This window comes from Ictidomys tridecemlineatus, chromosome 8 (genome assembly GCF_052094955.1).
Source record: "Ictidomys tridecemlineatus isolate mIctTri1 chromosome 8, mIctTri1.hap1, whole genome shotgun sequence".
Lineage (NCBI taxonomy): Eukaryota > Metazoa > Chordata > Mammalia > Rodentia > Sciuridae > Ictidomys > Ictidomys tridecemlineatus.
The window spans coordinates 97,640,747-97,662,013 of NC_135484.1; the positions used below are offsets into that span (position 1 = coordinate 97,640,747).

General features: G+C 35.4%; 1 protein-coding gene and 1 long non-coding RNA gene across 6 annotated transcripts in view; one reads left to right on the plus strand and one right to left on the minus strand.

The window, feature by feature from the left end:
- The window catches only part of Fam83b (family with sequence similarity 83 member B), a 61,736-nt gene that overhangs the window by 36,502 nt on the left and 3,967 nt on the right, over window positions 1-21,267 (minus strand). The window lies entirely within an intron of this gene.
- Window positions 1-21,267, plus strand: part of LOC144366175 (uncharacterized) — a 100,778-nt gene that overhangs the window by 9,334 nt on the left and 70,177 nt on the right. For 4 of the 5 annotated variants that reach the window (XR_013425092.1, XR_013425094.1, XR_013425093.1 and 1 more), the window contains exons 2-3: window positions 16,309-16,388; window positions 18,654-18,737. This is a non-coding gene — a long non-coding RNA (uncharacterized LOC144366175). Of the gene's footprint in view, window positions 1-16,308; window positions 16,477-18,653; window positions 18,738-21,267 lie in introns of all 5 variants that reach the window. The other variant, XR_013425091.1, reaches the window with a different exon arrangement.

Here is a 21,267-nt window from a genome sequence, read left to right on the forward strand (position 1 = left end):
AGATAGAAATGGTAGTATCTATGGATTCCCTCAACAGTGTACCTTAGGACTCTTGGAAGATAATGGTACTCACAGTTTTTGAACAAGTTTTTTGCTAAGGTGGACTTGATATCTGCCTGCATGTCAGCATCCGTATAAGCATCACCCCCAAACATCATTAAACCTGTGAAAACCAACTACTTTGTAGAGTTTTCTAGAACAGAAAAATAGTATTTCACTTGTAATTTTTAAAAAACACTGACTCATTATTTAATTAAGCATTAGACAATATCTAAGCAAACACATAAAACTATTTAGGATTAGTCCAAGGAGACAAAGTTAGCAGCAAATAGTCTTAACCAAAATGAGAAGGACAAAAACAATCTAGGACATACAGGACAGTTTTCAATCTAACAAAAAATGCTTCCTCTAGTCATTTCAAGATAAATCCTGACTCAACTCTTGAGTAAGAAGGAGCTGGCCAGTGAGGTAAGAACCTACCCCTGTGTGTGTGATATAGAGGCATATAGAAGAGCCAGGGGCAGTAGTGCATTTGTATAATTCCAGCAACTCCAGAGGCTGAGGCAGGAGGATTGTAAGTTCAAAGCCAGTCTCAGCAATTTAGTGAGGCCCTAAGCAACTTAGCAAGACCCTACCTCAAATTAAAAAAAAAAAAAAAAAAAGGCTGGGGATGTGGCTCAACTGGTAGCGTGCTCGCCTGACATGAGTGCGGCCCGGGTTCAATCTTCAGCACCACATACAAAGATGTTGTGTCCGCCAAAAACTAAAAAAAAATTTTTAAATTCTCTCTCTCTCTCTTAAAAAAAAAAAACAAAACAAAACAGGAAATAAAAAGGAATGGGGATGTGGCTCAGTGATTAAGTATCACTGGGTTCAATAGCCGGTATACTTCTCTCCACCCCCCCCCCCGCCAAAAAAAAAAACCAGAAAATAAAAAACAAGAGGATGAGTGAAAAACTCATTCAAGGTGCTTTTTGATAAGGATGACTTTAGAATGGTTAAGAAGGAATGAGTATAACATTAAAGGAGTTAGGAAATGAGAAAATAAAGACTAATATCCAATAGAAAAATGATTAAGACACATACATGCAACCATTAAACATATAAAAAGATGTAAAAGACCTCAAAGCAGAAAACTGAAATTCAAACTATCGTGTTTTACCTACCATCTTTTCCAAAAAGCAATGGACAACATTCAATGTTAGCAGGCAGTGAGAGAAATGGGTACTTCCAGGAAAGCTCAGTAGTAGTATAAATTGAGTCAATGCTCTTGGATGTCAGTCCAGCAATGTTTTTTACATATAATAGGTGAATAAACCATATCTTTCAATAATACTAGCCAGTTCTCTGGACTTACCCTGAGGAGAAAACCTTACTCAAATATATAGAGATATATGTGTTTTCTGTAATTGCATACATTTGTAAAAAATGGGATTGTCCAGTAAATAACAGGGCATCACTGTTATGGCACACAATGTAGAATTGAAACAGGCCCAGTTTAAAAAAGTATGTTAAATGTGAAACCATTTATTGAAATAAAAAATAGAAAAAAAACTGTAATAATGAAATTATCATTTATATTATCTTCTATATATTGCCTTGTGATGTAAGAGTATTTGAAGTATAATTAGTTCTACTTTTCTGATTACCCAAATAAGTTGTTCTAAATATTTTGAAAATAAACTGCATAAATCTCATCTTTCACATTGGGGGGTCAAGTCACTTTAAGTAAGTCATTTTTATTTCATTTCAAAAGCTGAAGTTAAAGAACCACTGAGGTGCTTGTTCACAGAGAGAGGAAAAGGGACATAATTAGCACTCCTCAAAATTTCTTAATAGGAATTCTTTTTGCCTTAGTTATAGGTATATAAAATGTTGGGTATTACTTGTGGAATATTAGACATAAAATGAGAAGAAGATTCTGACTCATATAGAATAAGTGGAGGATTTTTCCTGGTATTCTATAGTCCTTTTCTTTTAGGACAAACACTAAATTGTGGGAAAATGTCAAAAATAAGAACAGTAAGACAATTGAGAAGGGCATGAGTTGTTCCTGCCCCTCTATCCACACTGAAGAAAAAACACACTGGAAACACTATGATCTCAGTAGAGCTGAAGACGGAAACAGGAGAACTGGACAATTTGTAATAATGTATTTCCCCAAAAGAAGAAATCCATGTAGTACATGGTGGACCTGCAACAGCTCTCTCTGTGGAAGCTGGCAGAGTCAAAACAATGGAAACACAACAAAAGATGACTAAAAACAAAGACATCATTTATAGATCTGCAAGTGCTTCTTAAATGGATCTTGGGGCATTTGGGGACAGAGCTTTACTTTTCCCAATTCACATCATGAATTATCATTGCTCTCCCTTCTCAATACATTGTAGCTAATTACCAATGTCAGAAACAAAACACTCAAGTTTAGGAAACAATATTTAACCCAATAAGTCAATCCCTGTGCTACAAGTTAGATAAGAAATAACTGTGCTGAAAGTGACTCAGTTTTATAATAGCAAATCCACAAATTATAACTGAAAATGAAATCAGTCTTATCGTCCCTACATAGGGAGGACATAGAGATGGGGACACATCTGACTTCAAATGGCTTGAAAAGAAGCAAAGGAAAAAACAAATATTCAAACTAGCTACCTGTCATACAAATGCTACATCTGTCACTAAATAACATTCACCTGTCAGAGTTACAGTGCTTAATCACCTAAAATTACTTCTCTGTAAGTCTGGTTGATAAAAATGATGAGTATGTTAAATACTAAAATATCTTCAAGGACATCCCAAGGAAGAATTTAGAAACACTGCCACATAATTTTAACCAGGAACTGTTATTTCTTTTATGTTTCAACATTAAAGGAATGAATAAAGGAAGCAATGCTATTTTTAATAAGCATCTCTATAATATTTGATTAGATTTTTATATTATAGCAATGCTATGTCACAAAATTTTAAAATTTTTCTTTCAATAAAGATGTGATTTGTTATATATTCTTTCATTTGACAGGAAATTTTTTAACACAGTGGCTTCAGGGAATAAGATTATGGCTTCTATTTGCCTTATTAATAACAAGCATTTACCACATTTGTTCAATAGGGTAACAATATATGATTTTTTTACAATCATGAGAAACAAGGTAAGCCTGATACAATTTTACTTATTGATATTCATTATGGAGCTAGGTATGTATCAAATTCCCCTATTTCAGTGTTTATAGTGTAGGAACACATGGTCAATCTATTAGGAGGGAACAATAGCACTCAAGGATAACAGTGCAAAAGTAAAATTAGCTTAAAGTATATTCTAAGATGCATTATCTTTAACCTCCAGGCTTTTCTAGACTATTAAGAATCATCATTTTGCTAGACAGACAGATAACCAGCTATTTGCACACATATCAACAACAATCTATATAGTCCACAACACAGTAAAGTATTCCAGTATCAGAGTAGTTATGTTTATTGAAAAAAATTGAATTTTGATTTATGATCACTTTAATGTCTATATAGACAATTATAGTTGCTTTAAATGTTGAGCATTCCACTGAAAGCAATTACTTATTAGCTATACATGAATATCTAGTTCTTGTGGGTCTGTAGCCACATAGCCCAGCATTTTTAAGTGGAATGGGATGGTCCATCACACTCCAGTTTGGGCATTTCTCACTTTCCTGTTAAATGACATTATTTGAAGCAGGCCATCATTTGACTGTGAGTTGTAGAGTCAACTGAGTATTCCTAAGTAAGGCAGTGGATATCTCTTTCGTGCATATTTACTCTGTGTGTGTGTATATATGTGTGTATTTTGTCATTAACAAAATCATACCTGTAGCTGATCTTGATGTATTTTTACTCATTGGTCACCAACAATTAACATAAAAAATAGAATCTTTGGCACCAAAATTATTTCTAATAAGTGCTTCATTTTGGATATTTAAAAATATAAAAGTCATTTTATTTTTGATATTTTTGAACCTGAAACAGAAATCAGCTCAAATAACTCTGTCCTTCAATGGTACATACTTTGATGCCTCCCTATTCTTCAGAAATAGCACAGTCCCATCAAGAAAAGCCCACATGACATCTGGTGCTTCCTACTGGGGAAAAGGAGAATGAGCATCTGAAAAGGACCCCCAGAGATTCTGACATGCTGGTATGGAGTTGGGTGCCTGACTGCTCACTCTTTTTTCACTCCATCCTACTGAAGACAATGGTCTCAAATTAGATCTAAAAATGGCTCTTTGTTCTTGCTTTCATGTTTGTGTCTTGCTTTCATGTTTGTGTCTTTTATTTATAAAAAGTTATTAAAACCAGGAAAGTCCAACCAGTAAGTGCAAGTGTGCTACCATAGTAAAAAATCCATTAATAATTTCAAATACATCATTATATTGTATATATCTAACATGAGTTCTGGCAAAATCTTAGGTGCTAAATGTAATGCTACATTTTCATTCACCTATTCTATGATATAAACTATGTAACTTAAGTCAAATTATTCTAATTTACTTCAGCATTTCTTTTTGTCTGTTTTAATGTGAATCCTTTCATTTATTTAGTATTAAAATGTAAGTTCTGGATCATTTGTACTCCAGGAGCCCAGCTGAACTTCAGTCACCAAAATGTGAGACTGAGCATCTGAGAAGCATTCTGCTTGACCACATCTCCTAGCTATTCTACTGCTCTGGTCATATCATGTTCATGCATCCCTTACCACTGAATCCATAAGAGGATTGCATTCAAATTGGCCTTTGGGAACAATTAGGTCACGAGGAAAGAGCTCCTTCATAAGTGGGCACAGTGCCCTTACAAAGGCTCCAGAGAAGTAGTCGGTCACTTGAACACTGTGAGTACACAAAGAGAGGGTGGCAGTCTGTGAACCAGGAATGGGTACTTACCAGACACCAAATGTGCCAGTGCCTTCATCTTGAACTTTCCTGCCTTTAGAACTATAAGCAATATATTTCTGTTGTTTATAAGCTTCCTGGTTTATGGTATATTGTTATAGCTAACTACACAGACTAAGAAAATGCCTATTTTGAATCAGGCATAGAGTTGCTGCATTGACTATAATAAAGAATCCTAAAACTAAATAGAAAATTATCTTTGCTTGTGGTTTTCTATTTACTTTGTTTTATGTAATTTTATTTATTTATGATGTTGCTGGGATTGAACCCAAGGCCCCACACATGCTAAGCAAGCACTTTACCACTGAGATACACCTTCAGCTCTTAAATTTCTTAAAGTAAATGCTTAAGAAAACCTTGAACTTATAGTCACACAAATGTTATATGTATAATGCCCTTTTAAAAATTATAAGAAAGCCTTTCCAATTCCTATTTTATCAATTTACACCACTAATTTTGTACTTCACAACATAGAAGAATCCACCTTTGTATTTATCATTTTTATTTAAGAAATAAGCTGGGTACTTACTGTGTGCTAGGAATTTTAATGTGTACAAAATGAAGCACCTCTCTTGAGGACTTCTTAGTTAGAAAGATAGGTAGACACAAAAACGAGACTCACTGCACGATTAAGTGCTACACAAAACATGCCTGGAGAGCAGGAATGCTAAAGCTGAGCTCACTGAAAAAGTTCAGGGAATGTCCAACAGCAAAGACATGAGACCTAAAACCCCAAGAGGAAAACACAGCAACACTGCAAGAGAATGGAGGATGAGTCACAAGGTCCATGAAACAGTCTAGAGGAGACTATGCAAGCCTTAAGTAACGCTGGAGATAGAGAAGATAGGACCAATTTGACATGCAGGTGACCAAATCAACAAGTCTTGACAAATATGGGACTAGGGCAAGGTAGAGGGGAGAGGAAGGACTCGCTCCTTTGAATGAGTGGTTAATCGGTGATACCATTATCCTGGTGGGAACATATAAATGCTAGTCCATGGAAAGCAGAGTAGCGATGGGAGTTCAGCTGGGGAAGCATTAGTGTGGGGTCTCTGGGGCACTCTGGAAGGGATGTCAGAGCTGGTGATGCTCAGTTGGTAGAGCACTTGCCTAGCATGTGTGAGGCTCTGGATTCAGTCACTAGTAATATAAAGTGCATGTGCGCACACACAAAACAGTAATAACAACAACCAACAACATACAACCCTACAACTGGAAAACAGTAGTCATTCACTGGTGGCAATCAGCAGTACTTCATTCTTTCTGGCTTTTGTTTGAATTTTCAACACATATCAAATGACTAAAAAGGCCAGCCATTTCCACCTCTGAGTCCCCAAAGAGTGTGGAGTGTACCCAATCTGCTTCACACAGCACAGACCTAGAGAAAAATCTCCTGAGAGATCCTGTTATACCTGTACTAATGCCGGGGCTGGTGGAGAATTGTTGACTGAGCTAGAGATAGTTCGTGGGGAGAAAAGCACCCGAAAGCAGCAATGGGTAGGATTCAAGGGTGCCAGATATGCCTTCCTCCTCTCAGGCATCAATTCTAAGGATGAAGGCAAAGAAAACTACATTGGATCCTTGGAAACCCCATTTAAGCTAAAAATTTAAGCTTAATCAGCCCAAAACAGGAGGAAGAATATATCATTAGGCATTCCAAGAAAATCTGAGCAAAAGAGGAAATATGTTAGTTATATACAAGCAAGAAGTATAAGTGTTAGAATCTTAAAAATTTTGATAGTGCTAACTAAAAACATAATAATTCAGTTATTTTCCTTATGCATTCACTCTTTGGCCTGAATAATTGATTGAAAGAACAACAAATTTCTTTCAATCTTAAGATTGCTGATTAGGAAATAGTTCAGGTACTACTCCTATTTTATAGCAGTCTAACCTCTACCTCCTTGCTAAAAAGCAAGATGGTTATGAACTGGCATGTGGCCTGTTTCATTCCTGTACTGGATCTTACTGCTGCTCACATTTCTTTTTTTACGGTTTCATTATCGTATCAGTCTAGACAAAAGTAAAGAGAGTGACAAAGAAATTCTATGATATGAATCTACCAAATCAAAGACTGAACTTTTGGCCTGATTTTCATAGCTAGAAATTCAGGTTTTTGTATTGTTTTGCCATTTTTTCAGACATCTGCAGAATTTTTCAGATGAAAATTATTAGGATTTCTGTCAAAAACTCTGATAAAACTATTTTGATTCCTCTGTCCTTATAACCTAATTCTAAGGAATAAAATAACATATAATTAGCATTAGAATGTTTGACCTTATTTAAGGGCTTTCCTATTTGTGACATTTAAGCTACTCAGAACATAACAGTGCAATTAAGACTTTGGTTATCAGCACAGAGATTATAAATACTATTAAGATTAATCATCATACCCATGAGTGTTTTCCATCTGTAGTGTCCCCACTCTCCAGATGACTTGGTTTTTGGTTTTTTGTTTGTTTGTATTTTTCTATTAGGCCATAACCACTATCTGGTAAAGCACTCAATATACTAGAAAGTAGTAAGCAGTTTAATGGATCTCAGAGAAAATATATGGGAAGGAATGCAGCAATGAAAACAGGATCCCAAAAGGAAATACAGAGATAACTTCTAGCTAACTACCAAGAAGACTGCATGAAAATGTATGTTCATACTATTTTGCATTCCTATTTCATAATGGCCTCCAAGAAACCTGACTTGACTCTACTATCCAATTATATTTAGTTTTCAACAAATATAATTTGATTTTTATTATACAAGTTCCTTCCAAGAATTCTCGCTAATAACACGTATAAACTTAAATCAGGTAAATTTTCCTGACAGTTATAAAAATATGACTTTAAGTACCGAAATGTTTTTTTTTCATTTCATTTTGTCAATTTTAAAAAGAAAACACTTTAAAATATAGAATATCCTTTCCTGACTTCTAAACAACACTATACAGAAATAATTGAAACTTGATGTTATTTAAACATATTGGAAGACAATGGTGAAGACTGTTGACAATGACAGTCACTATATACTAGGGTCTTATCAGCAGAAACAAACATTATGAACAATACGTGCAGAGTGAACACTAAAAACATGAATTTCATGGTTATTTTTAGAATCTGTGATGTCGTGATATGTGACTGTGTGTTAAACTCACAAGTGGAACAACTGCTTATAGAGGTAAAAATATAGAAAAGGAAAAAAACAAGGTAGTAAACGCCAGAATCATAAATTGGTGTTATTTTCCCAAATGTGAAAAAAAAGATACAGTTAAGAAGGGAAAGGGCATAGAGGAAGGGGGAAGGAATGGGAAAAGGGAAGGATTGCAGAATGAAACTGACCAAATTATACTATGTTCCTATATGAATATACCACAGTGAATTTCAACTTTATGTAAAAGGATAAAGCACCAATAAAAAATAAATAAATAGGGAGAAGGAAGACCAGTAGAGTAGAGGATGGGAAATAGGGAGAGAGAAAAGGAGTGGGAAAAAAGGAAATACTGGGGACTGAAATGGAGCAAAGTATATTCCATGCATGTATGTCAAAATGAATCTCATTATTATGTATAATTATAACATACTAAAAAAGAATTAGGGCTGGGGTTGTGGCTCAGTGGTAGAGCACTTGCCTAGCATGTATGAGGCATTAGGTTTGATTCTCAGCACCACATATAAATAAATGAATAAAAAAAGGTCCATCAACATCTAAAAAATTAAAAGCATTAAAAAACTTGTATTACAAAAATAAATGTATGCGTTTCAAAGAAGTAAAAAATGTATAATACAACTTCATGCAAGACTAAAATGACAGACTGAAGCACTTTGAAGTGGCATTGAATCTACTTCTCCCTCCACTGGACCAAGAACACAGCTGTTCAAGCTAAGCCAACCTTGCTCTATCCAGGCTCGACAGTGATGATTTATTCCAGATCTCCTTGTAGTGTTCCTTTCTCACTGATTCAAGTTTGGGATGTTACTCTTTCATTTCCTTTCTGAATTATAAAATCTTCAAAGTCCCTGGCCATAAATGAGTTAAAACCTAAGCTTTGGAGTCAGAGACTTTGGTTGTAGGCATGGCTGCATCACACTCTGACCTTGATCCAATTACTTAACTTGTTGAAATTGAATTTTCTCTATCAGGGGGAAAAAAAAGGAAAAAATAATACTGGTCCTACAGTGAGTTTTCTTTGGGGGTGGAGGGAGGGGGGAGTTGGGATTAAACTCAGGGACACTTAGCCACTGAGCCACATCCCCAGCCCTTTTTTAATATTTTATTTAGAGACAGGGTCTCATTGAGTTGCTTAGTGCCTTAATTTTGCAGAGGCTGGCTATAAATTCAAGATCCTCCTGCCTCTGCCTACTGAGCTGCTAGAATTACAGGCATGAACCACTGCACCCAGCTTATAGTGTTTTCAAACATCACCTGAAATACTCTTTTAGCAGGTTGCACCATACCTAGTCCATAGTAATAGTAAAGCAGTAGAGCTGAGATTCAAAGCCAGGTAATTTGGATCTATAGTTCTTGTTCACTGCTACTGACCTATATTATCCTGCTTCATTCATTTCTGCATTCTGAAGGCATGATATTAGATTTGTATCCACTTATTCTAATATTTTTCTAAACAAAGTCATCCTATATCTGAATTCTGAATCCCAAAGGACCTGTTGCTCTTTCCACTATGTTCTCTACTAAACTAAAAATTAAGAATCTAGCTTTGTAGTCTACTCCAGTAAGAAAAATGCTAACTTAAACACCATATGGTTGAGGACAAACTCCTGTAGAGTTCTATTTCTTAGGTTCCCTAAGATGACACATATTCTTAATTCAAATCTCTTTTAATATGTTCTCTCAAATACAGGACACCAGCATGGGCTAGATTGTGTTTGTGTATTTTGTATGGCTTGTGCAAGAATTTTCTTGGCAGACTACATGCACATGTTAAATTACAGAATGGAGATCAAATTTTCCCCATTTATCTATGAGACTGTCATTCTAAACAAAATTCCTTAAAATTCAAAAGACCACACAGAACATATGACCACTTCCTATTGGTGAAGTTAAAAAAAAAAAAAAAAGAAAAAGTTCCTAGGAATTACATTTGCAAATTCTTGGTAGATTCACTGCTTCCTGTATTCAAATATGGAACACTGGGGAGAGCCACTTAAATCAACAGACATTACAGTTATCAAAAACTATGCTACCTATATAGTACTTGTGAGATTAAAGCACAAAAGACAAATAGATTTAAAAAACTCTGAAATATTCACTTTCAGGAGATGAGTCAGTAAAGGCATTTGAGCAGCAATTGTTAGAGATAGGAAGAAAAAGAAAGAGAGAGAAATTAAACCAATGATAAGAGAACTAAATGGGGGACACTACTGAGAGAGGTAGAGGGAAGAAGGGATACAGAAGGGCTGCTGGTGTGGCTTTGCCATGTAGAGAAGAATAGCCTGGGCGACACCAGGTTAGAAGAGGAATAAGTGAAATTCAGACTGCAGGGTTGGGAGGAAGGAGAAAGAAGAGTGACACTTGATGGAAAGTGCCTGTTAAAGATACTTAACAGTTAAAAGGTTAAGAAAGAATGGTATCACGAGAAGATAATGGGAGGGAGGCAAGAGATTCTCTAGAGGAATGTCGTATTGAAGCAGAGAAGAAAACATAAATACAAACTAGAGGCATAAGGTTAAAAGAAACAGAACTGCAGGGAACTCAAGATCACAGATTCTTTCCTTTCTTCAAAGGAAAAAAAGAAAAAAAAAAAACCACAAAACATTACAAGAAAAAGCAGCAAATAACAAGCATCTGAGGAGAAAGGATGAGAAGTTTAAAGGAAACCACCCTGACTAGCCTCAATCAGGATTTGCCCAGAGAAAGAGAATGAAGAGGTGCTGTCTTCATGTTACACCACAGGACAGGATTCGGAAGGCACTTTTAGGGGGCCTTTGTCACCTTCTCCTTGGTAGTATCAAGAGAACACAGTGAACCAGGGGTTACAGCAACTCAGTTGCTTCTTCAGTAGTAACCAGGAAAAACAAAACAAACAAACAAATAAACAACAACAACAAAAAAAAACCCAAAGGGATATTTTCTACTTCTCGAGTTGAGAGGGAGATTTTCACATGTGCGTACACTCTTTGGGCCACATTTTCTGCAGTGTTATTTTTAAATAATTATTTGGGTCCTCAACTTCTTTGATCTTACCCTAAAAAATAAAACAGTGTGGACATATGCACTAAGGTGAAACTAAGCCCTTGGCTATCTGTGACTCTGAGCCCTAGGGATTTGGATGCTGTGAAACTATGTAAACAAACCCTGAAAACTCTTGATGGAATCCAAATTGGTCTACTTTTACAAAAATATCAAAGGCAGCAGACAAAGCAATCTTTTATTTTGGGAATGAATTGCACAGCTTTTTTTTTAATAGGGTTATTAACAACTGAAATAAAGTATTTGAAGACTTAACTTAGAAAGAAGAGCACTCAAGGAGCACCTATATTGATTCAACTTGATAATGATTTTGAAGGAAAAAAGGTCTAATGAATGCAAGCTAAAATATTTCAATATTACACTTTCCCAAATCTGTTTTCTAGAAGGAAATTATTTTGAAAAAAGCAATCATAAATGATGCTATAAAGTTCTTGTATTTGGTTTCATTTATGATTGTTTTCATCTTTATATTCTAAAACTAACACGGCATTATTTACTGTTGGTTTTTTCCCTCACTATTCCATAAGGAAAAGCACTACAAGTTAGAAAAAAATTTTGAAGGCCACGAAATTTAAGTTGTCTAAGTGACATAAGTTCAAGTAAGGTGAATGTGTAATTAAAACATGCTGACTTCACAAAACCATTCAGAGGAAATTCTGACAAAAACAAAGCCACCAAACCCTGGGAATGTCACCTCAGGCTGCTATAAACCTGCTGGCCCTGCTCACTAGCAGGGACAAGGCAGTGGCAATGAGGGCTGCAGGGCACCAACCCGTTTTAACAGTTAAGTTTAACATAAATAGCTAAACTGTAAAAATTCTTTATACACAAAAGTTTTACATATATATTACATATACACTTAACTATTAAATTATACATGGTTGTGTGAAACTTAAAATGCCATTTAAAAATGTACGCAAAGAATTAAGATTTTAAAAGTAGGAATGTGTAAACCTTGTTAAGTTTCTCATAGAGTCAAACACTGTCTAGTGTATGTTGAGGTCTTTCTCTAAGATTTTAAAAGTGAGGAACAGAAGCTGGTTATGTTTTTTTACACATGCACACATTCCTCCATTCTTACAGGTATAAAGCTAGTTACATGCACATATTCCTACATGTACATAATTTTTAAGTAGTCATATTTTAAACTCAGGGATTTAACATATATAGCTTAGACAGAAACGACTTCAACAGGATAATGTTTGAAATAATAAGTTTCATAATGTGCTCTGAATGGAGAAATGTTGGAAAATAAGACACAGGAAGCAAAAAATGAAATACAAGACAGTTTCTACCCATGAAAATATCTGAAATATGCAAAACATAATAGCCTTATCTGCTCCACTGAATGAGTAATAGCTGTATTTTAGTAATTAAAAATAAATTTGAATAATTTATATGAACATTAAAATATTGGTGGTTTGTTATTTCTGTGTATTTTTAACTCCTTTAATACATACGTGAGATGTATAATTTTTCTTTTTGATTTTATAAATATTTTCTCATATTAATTCATTCAAAATGAAATGAAATGATCTCCTGCTTCAGACCATAATAGCTTGTACTAGATCAACTCTTTCACTTAAAATAATAAGGACAGAAAAATACCTTAAAGATAAATAAAATAAGGATAGCCAGGACTTGTAGGGACAAGATCACAGATAAAGTCAGATTTTTTCTTGGCCATATTTTTACTCACAAAGTTTACATTTGCAAATTCACAGTGCAAGACACTGAGGCGAAACAGTAAACCGTAGTCAAGAGCTTTTCATAAATCTCAAAAAGCTAAAGAAGACAGGCCAGGCGCAGTGGTGCATGCTTGTAATGCCAGAGGCTTGAGAGGCTGAGGCAGGAGGATCACAAGTTCAAAGCCAGCCTCAGCAATTTAGCGAGGTGCTAAGGAACTCAGTGAGACCCTGTCTCTAAATAAAATACAAAATAGGGTTGGGGATGTGGATCAGTGGTCGAGTACTCCTGAGTTCAGTCGCTGGTACCCCCCACCAAAATAAAAGATAAAGACAATAAACATTGGAGTCTAGAGCCACCAAACAAAAAGTACCTAAGGATCCCTAATTACAGAGAAAAGGAAAGCAAGATAAAGTACCACCAAGAAACTGTGCAGTTACTGCTCTTATGGTATTTGCCAAAGTTTGAATTGTTCAATGAGCAAAAAGCAAGAAAAAATAAATAAAAGGAAGTCACTGAGAGGGTAAGAAGCTTATGAAAATCTTTGACTTTCAACACCAGAGAGATAATACTGGAGTTTAGATTCTCCCTAGAAAGACAGATCCCCAATACACAGTTCAGGCTTTTATCTGAGACCCCAGAAGAGTTACATACATATAGAATAAATGGAAGCTTGGAAAAGACCACTATCCCAACATTAAATATCTTCCTCATGAAATCTCACTCCTTCCCTTCCTATTAAATATCCAACATTCATTCATTCAGAATATTCCAGGCTTATTCGAGGACTGAACCAAACCACCAAAAACTTACCAAAAAAAGTAGAGGGAGGTGGAAGGAGATAAAGCAAAAAGCCTCCTTGTGGGTCAAAGTTCTCTCACTCAAATTCCCAGGATCAACCCTAATAGCACCTGTGGTGGTGGGAGAATTCAGCTGGTTGGCACAGTGCCAGTCCAAGTGTTCTATCATAGGAAACACACCTTGCAGTTTAAAGTCCAGGCTCTTCTGAGCCCAATGCCTGGGCTCAAATTCCAAGCCCCTCATTTCCTACTTCTAAAACTCTGGATAAATTACTTAACCTTTTTGTTCTTTGCCTCTGAAGGTGAAAGCAACATGATATAACAGAGTCTTGGAATAGAAGTCGAAACACCTATCAGTCCTTAAGGTTACTAATCAGTTGGGTGACTATGCATGGACTTTTGACTTTGTCAACTTCTCTCTGCTCATGTGTAAAAAGAAAAACCACAATACTTTCTTGCTGGTTGTTTGGGTATTGTTTGTTTTTTGGTTTTTTTTTTTCAGTAACTGCTCTAAAATTTCAGCCAGTTTAAATATGACTATTATGACTCAGATACTGATTTTTTTTCATGATTATGGATTTTCTTCTGTGGCACATATTGGATTGATATTTAGCCAAATGGCAATGTTTTGCCTTTCACATTTATTTACAAGTTTAAAATATTTCCTGTGTTTGAATTCATGGGGTGAAAATTAAAAGGTGATTATTATAAGAAATTAATATAGCCTAAAGGAAAGTTTTGGCATGTGAAGGAAAATGTAGACTTAACCATATTTTTCTCCCTTTTAAAGTTTCAAAAGCCCACAAATTACTTGGTAGCTAATACATATAGAAAAACAGTTCTGAAGGAATACAACCATGAGATTTTCATCATATCAGCACTGGTATACCAATGGGTAAGAGATAGGTGGAGGCAGCAGTAATCATGTTGGATTATGTTGTCACTGATAATATTGACAGTTGCCAGCCTACGCTGCAATAAAGCACAGATAGCCTTCTGGTCAACCTTATTATTGTTTTAAATCCCCTACAGAACAAGAATCTCCCTTTATTACTTGCTTTAAGGAAGGCAGCTCCCACTGCCCTATTTTGGTATATCATCACATTTCACTACAGAAAACCAATTATTTTACTATGGGAAAAATCATAAATGAAAAAAAGTCAGGAGGCACTTTTTTTATATTATACACAATATGTATATATCAAGTACATTACATATTATTATTTTTCAGAGACTTACATAGAACCTTAAGATAAAGACATAATCAACAAATTTGTGTGCACACAAATTTCTCTATCCATCTACTCTCTCCATCTAGTTAACTAATATGAAAGAAAATTTCTAAGATTAGCAGTAGTTATTATTTCCACTGGGGACTGTAATTGAATTTTATTTTCTTAAAATTTTTCTGTCTTTTTTTTTTCATGTTTTCCATAAGGAGTATAATTTCTCTGATAACAAAAAGTAAACCTTAGATATATAATAGATTTGTTGGACTAATAAGTTTATCAATAACTACTATGAAGATACTTTATATGTAACATATTTTTTCTATTTTGAATTTCAAGAGGTGTCTCTGTCATCCTCTGATACCTAATGAGCAAAATGATGGAAAAAAATTTAGACCTTTTTAATATGACAATCACTTGAATGATACTAATATACTCATAGCACCCATTTGTATGATCAAAGAGTATCTTTCATATAACAGGGACTTTGTAGGCATATAGAGAATAAAAGCCAGTGTATACCATTCAATAATATTGTAAAAAAATATTTTTGGATTTAAAAATCAGACAATTATATCTTAAAAATAGCTGTAACACCAAAAAAAAAAAGACACGTTCCTTGAGACATGGGACTAAGCAGTTACATTTCTCTGTGGTGGTAATAAACTGAAGACATCTTCATACTCCAGGAAGACATTGGTTTTCTATTGAACTTCAGCTGGCTCCAGCCCATTAGTTTGTTGGTGATTATTATCCCAGCACTTGTTATAACCTATTTTGTATTTTTCTCAACTTTTAACTAATCAAAATATTAATTTGTCCAAGGACAGGTTTGATGAGATCATTGTCACTCAAACACAATTCATGACTTTCTGATCTCTACTTTCACAAAGTTATATCAAGGAATTTTCATAATTTTTCCCTAATCCACCTGTTATAGCATCCCTTGAATTTTCTTTTTTGTTTTTTCCTACCTGATTGTACTTTTTTCATATTCTCTGTGGTCTGAAAATGCTAAGATCTCCACCAAGCTCGTACTTTTCAAAACTTCTTCACCAAAGCATGTGTGAGGCCCTGGGTTCATTACCAAGGAAGGCGTGGGGCTGGGGGGGGTGGGGGGGTGCGTGATGGTGGATCCCAAAAGGGCCTCTTAAAAATATGACCTTCTATGTGACACCTTCCCAGTTCAAATACTTTTACTCTACTAGCCCAGAACATAGGAATTGTTTAATTATTGTCTGTAAAATTGCTTAAAAAGACTAAGTGATGGTTCTACTTCTCAGCAGGGCATATGATCATTTTTATCATATGTCCTGGGTCAGCATCTAGTCACACTGTTTATCCATTCCACTGAACCTGAATCTTATGCAAGTTATTTCCAACTCTGTCTCTTACCTAGGCCCACATGGTCAGGTCTATTCTCCAAGTTAGTCACTGTGTTTATGTTCTAACGTGAACCCTTTTCTCTTTATCTAGACATGTCTACAGCCCAGGTCACAGAGCCTGAGATTATGTGTCAGCTACTCCAAGGATGTGATGAAGTGCCAACCTTGAAGGTCCCTCCAACCCAGTCTCTTGTCTTCCTGATCCCATCTCTCCGAGGCCTCTAATGCCAACTTCAAATGACAAAATAATCATTCCCAGGTGTTCCTGCCAAAAATGTTGGAGACATCTTGTATTTTTCAAGTTAATTCATATCCCACAATTCACTCCCTTCAAATTATATCCCAAACCTGGCTATCACTACAACTATCTTTACTAAGACATTACCCTCTTTACTTGAATTCTTTTAGTAGCCTCTAATAGGCTGCTGACATACGCCTCTACAGTTCATTTTTAATCCCACAGCCAGAGGCATCCTTTTAAAAATGCAGCACATTTAAAATTGACCATGACTCTCTTTTGCCCAAAACTCTCCAGTGGATTCCCAATTTACACAGTTCATAAGCCAAGTTCTTCCTAATGGCCCATGAGGTCTCCAAAGTCTGGCCTCTTGATAACCTCTTTGAACTCATTCACCCTGTTGCTCTATTTGTTCCAGCAATTGACCTCTTTGCTCTTTCTCTATCAAAGAGAATCCATATTTCTGCCCTAAAGCTTCACCTATGTCTGGTCTGTTCTGACCACAATATATGCATGGCTCATTCCTTCTTTCTTCAAATCTTGGCTCACATGCCACTTTCATAAGGCCTATGCTGATCACACTATTAAAAATGGCAAACTAGTCCCACCACCTCTCCCAATTTCCCTTACCCAACCATATTTGTATTTTGATTCGTTTTTCTCCACAGCACTCCTCATTTACCATGCTTATTATCTCTCTTCCCCATTTGTGTGTAAGCTCCAGTTGAGAGCTCTTGGGAATTCCCAGAACTTAGAACAGTACCTGATATATAATGGGCACTAAACAAATATTTGGTGAATGAATGAATGGCCTGGGCCATTTAAAGCTCTTAAGTCTAGCCAAAGCCTAGCCAAAGTTCAAATGAACTCATCAGAGGTTAAAGGACAACTTCATTGTTTGGCTGGGTTTTCCTTCCCTCTTCAAATCTCCCCTATATTTTGAACTTACAATACCTGTTTCATTTTAAAGTACCTCCTGACATTCTGTCTGCATTCTGGGTGTTGATGTTATCTACTTAACATAATCTTCTTCCAGTTCAGATCATTATATCAATTATATCTGAGTTTTTCAAGATCATTTGAAGACTGACCAGTTAAGACTCCAGTAACAGATATAAAGGTGTACACCACAAGATGCTTCTGTGGTAACTGCAGGAGAACAGGCAGAACTCTTCAAATACAAAATGTCAGTCTAGTGTTGCAGCTTCCATTAACTCAACAAGGTTCCCATGGCAACCTCATTACCTAACTCTAATCAAGAGGACCATCAGGTGAAGGAAACCAATATCCTCATATTCCCATGAAAATGATATTTTGATAAGATGCCTCCAAGTGTACTGAAAGTCTTAAGCTTATCATCTCTATAATATTTTTATCAAAAATGCCCACCCCATCAGGTCAAGTGTTCTCCTTTTTGTCCATTTTCCTTCACTCACTGTTGGACAACACCTGCCCCCTTTCCCTTTGCAGTTATTTTTTTCTGACTTAGACCTGAAAACACCTGAGATTGAAAAACTGGAAAATTCTGCTCCTATGGAATTTAGATGTTATAAAGGCAACATGAAAGCTCAGGGTTTTATGATAATGTTTGAGATAACAATTAGCTTTGCCATTTCAACAAACTACTGTAGGTACATCATCAGAAAATGATTTCACATTTCAATGAGTAACTGGTTTTTATTTTAAGCCTGAGACAGGAAAGAATATGAGCAAACATAAATAATCATAAAAAACAGACTTTCTACTTCAGAGATTCCTTCAGAGACCTACCACAGAAGACACAGCTAAATTTTGTACCATCATCAATAACATTCCCACAGAGTCCAAAAGAAAGATTGCATACATTATGTGCAATCTGTACAGGACTATTTTGACAAAAAAAAAAAAAACACAAATTTTAAAGAACCAAAATTGTGAATACATAAAATGGTCTTAAAAACATTTCTCTTAGTCAGACAAATCATATGCATTCCTAAATAAGTCCAATATTTGCTTCTTTCTAAGTATTAACTAGAGCTATGGATTAATATTAGCAAGGGAAAGTTTCCCCTGTCATCTGTAAATAACTCTAAAGCTAAGATGCCATTTTATTTTATTTACTTATTTATGTATTTTATCTTTTGGTACTGGGGGGTCTGAACATAGGGGAACTCTACCATTAAGTTACAACCTTTTAATTTTTATTTTTCCTGAAACAGGGTCTTGCTTAGTTGCCCAAGCTGGCATTGAACTTGCAATTCTCCTGCTTCAGCCTCCTGAATGGTCTATACCACTGTGCCCAGGTAAGTTGCCATTTTTAAATGAAAACCTATTGAAAATAAAAGCCATAGTTGATTTTTATATATTACTTAAAAAGTACTGCCTGAAATATATGAAGCTCATAAGTTACTGATGATTTTGATATGCAATCAAATTGAAGATTTTATATAATTTTATCTTCATTTTTTATACCATTCCAAAGTTTTGCTTCAACAAGCCTGAAAACAGGAAGAATATTACAAAAGCAGAATTTTTTTTAAGGTAAGAGGGCTAAGTAGGGCAGGCCATAAATAATATTCTTCATGGCCTTTTGAATTCTATTAGAAATTTTCAGTAAATAATACATTATATAAACTAAGAGATACTTAAATGAACTTTCACCACCAAGATAGCGAGGCTATAATTACTAAGAACTTCAGAAATTCACAAAACCTCGAAATCTTTCATAAAAATAGAACTCTTGCTACATTATCTTTACTTTAAAAAAATAATAAATCTTGTCATTTTTAAAGTACTATTTAAAAAAAAAAAAGATTTTTTTTTTCTCCTGCTCTGTAAAGTATGCACTGCTCCTTTAGCTTTCTGCCAGAATTACTTAGGGATCTTTCCTGGTCTTCAGATCTTTAGATAAGAAAGTAGGTTTGGCAAGTTTTTTCTTCAATACCACTTCTTTTTACAAAGGAAGAAATCTTTTTGCACAATCTGAATATAAAATAGATATACTGAAGCTATCTTCATAGTAGGTCTTATTTTCAAATGTAATTGTGTTGGATCAATTATTCCCCCAGTTTGAACCTTCTAAGCAACAATGTTTGAAAAATGTTGTGCTGTTCTGCAATTAATATACTGTACCTAATTGTTCAGATACTTTCAGACATATTTGTTTAAATCCTTTCAGGAATGTTCACATCATAAATGTAGCTGGCATTCCTAGTAAGACCCTGTATTATTAAATCCTGAAGTTGGTCAAAGATTGTTCTCATTTTAGAAAAAGAAATGCCAATCAGTGCAGCAAAAATATAAGCTGATGCAAAGATAAGGGTTGCAAAAACAACTTTAATTTGACAGAATTAAGAAATAAGGTCAAAGAAATAGGAGGAAGTGGAAGGGATGGAAACAGATGTCAGTGCCATCTAGGATGCTAAATATGTGGAAGGTGTCATGTTGGAAAAGTTAGCCATTTCATCCTGTCCTCACATGGATTCTTTGGAATACTAGCATCTCCATGTAACATGTGGGAAAAAATAACTCAGAGGCTGTATTTGCCAAGTCTAATAAAATGAGCTGAGATTTAAGCTGAGTCCAATATTCTGAGCCTTCAAATCATTGCAGCATGAATTTATTAAATAAGATTATTATTTAAATTGGGGTAATTAAAATTTTAAAAATACTATTTTTCCCCCATAAAAGTTATCAAGTAAGTCAAGGAAGCATTAAAAACTGTCTTACAATAAGGTTAAAATTTCTCTTAATGGTACCTTTTATATTCTCTTCTCCCCTTAAGTAAGTGCATTGAAAATAACATACTTAGTATCACCAGAGTTAGTGATAATAGTAGAAGCAGCAAGTGAGTGTACCTCTAGAATGTGTTATCTCTCTGGATAGCACCAGAAGTTTGGCATAGAAAGATTTTTCCTATATAGGCAGAGCAACAGTTTGCATTACAATTTCAACAAGTTGTCTCTCTTCTCTCTCTCCCCTCTCCTCTAAGTCCCTCCCTCTATTTCTCCCTCCCTCCCTCATCTCCACTACCTCATCACCCTCCCACCTTTCCTTCTCAGACACACATACTCAAATGTAAATATGCATTAACATATAATGCACTTTATTCAGAGAAAAGATGTTCAATTTAATACCACAGGATAGTGATGTCATTAAATCTGACTAGGTGAAATATACTTCCTGGAAGAAACTAATTTTGACTGAAATTCTAAGAATGAAAGGGGAGAGAGATGATCCTGGCCTAATGAAGGCAATGATGCAAAACACATGAATGACACTTAGCCGGCCAGGACATGGTTGCAAAGTGATGTGGATGGAAGTAACACAATGCCACAATGAAAATCATTCAGACAGCAAACTGATTCACCAAGGTGCAAAACATTATTTTAAGCATGATTAGAGATTTGGATAAAGATGCTGGATTTTTTTTAAAGAAAACACCAGATGACTACTACTTCCTATCTTTTATTAAATTAATAAAAATACTTGGGATAGCACAAAGACTTGTTCAATGCTACTACTTACTGTAGAGTCCTGGTGAACAAGCCTATACCTCAGTACTACTTTTATACTACCAGCTGAGACCCCCACATCATCTATCCGCCTTCTCTTTTGCAGCTACGGGCACGGGCCCAACAGATGGTTAATATTGGCTGTATTACTAATAACTCCCAAGGCCAAACAGACACACCCAGGAACAGTGAGTCAGGGATGAACCAAGACCTGAATGGGAGTGATGTGGTATACAACACCTCAGGAATTGCTCTGCCCTAATTCTCACTAGACTTTTGCTTATGTGTCTTCTTGATTCCATATTTCACAAGAGTAAGA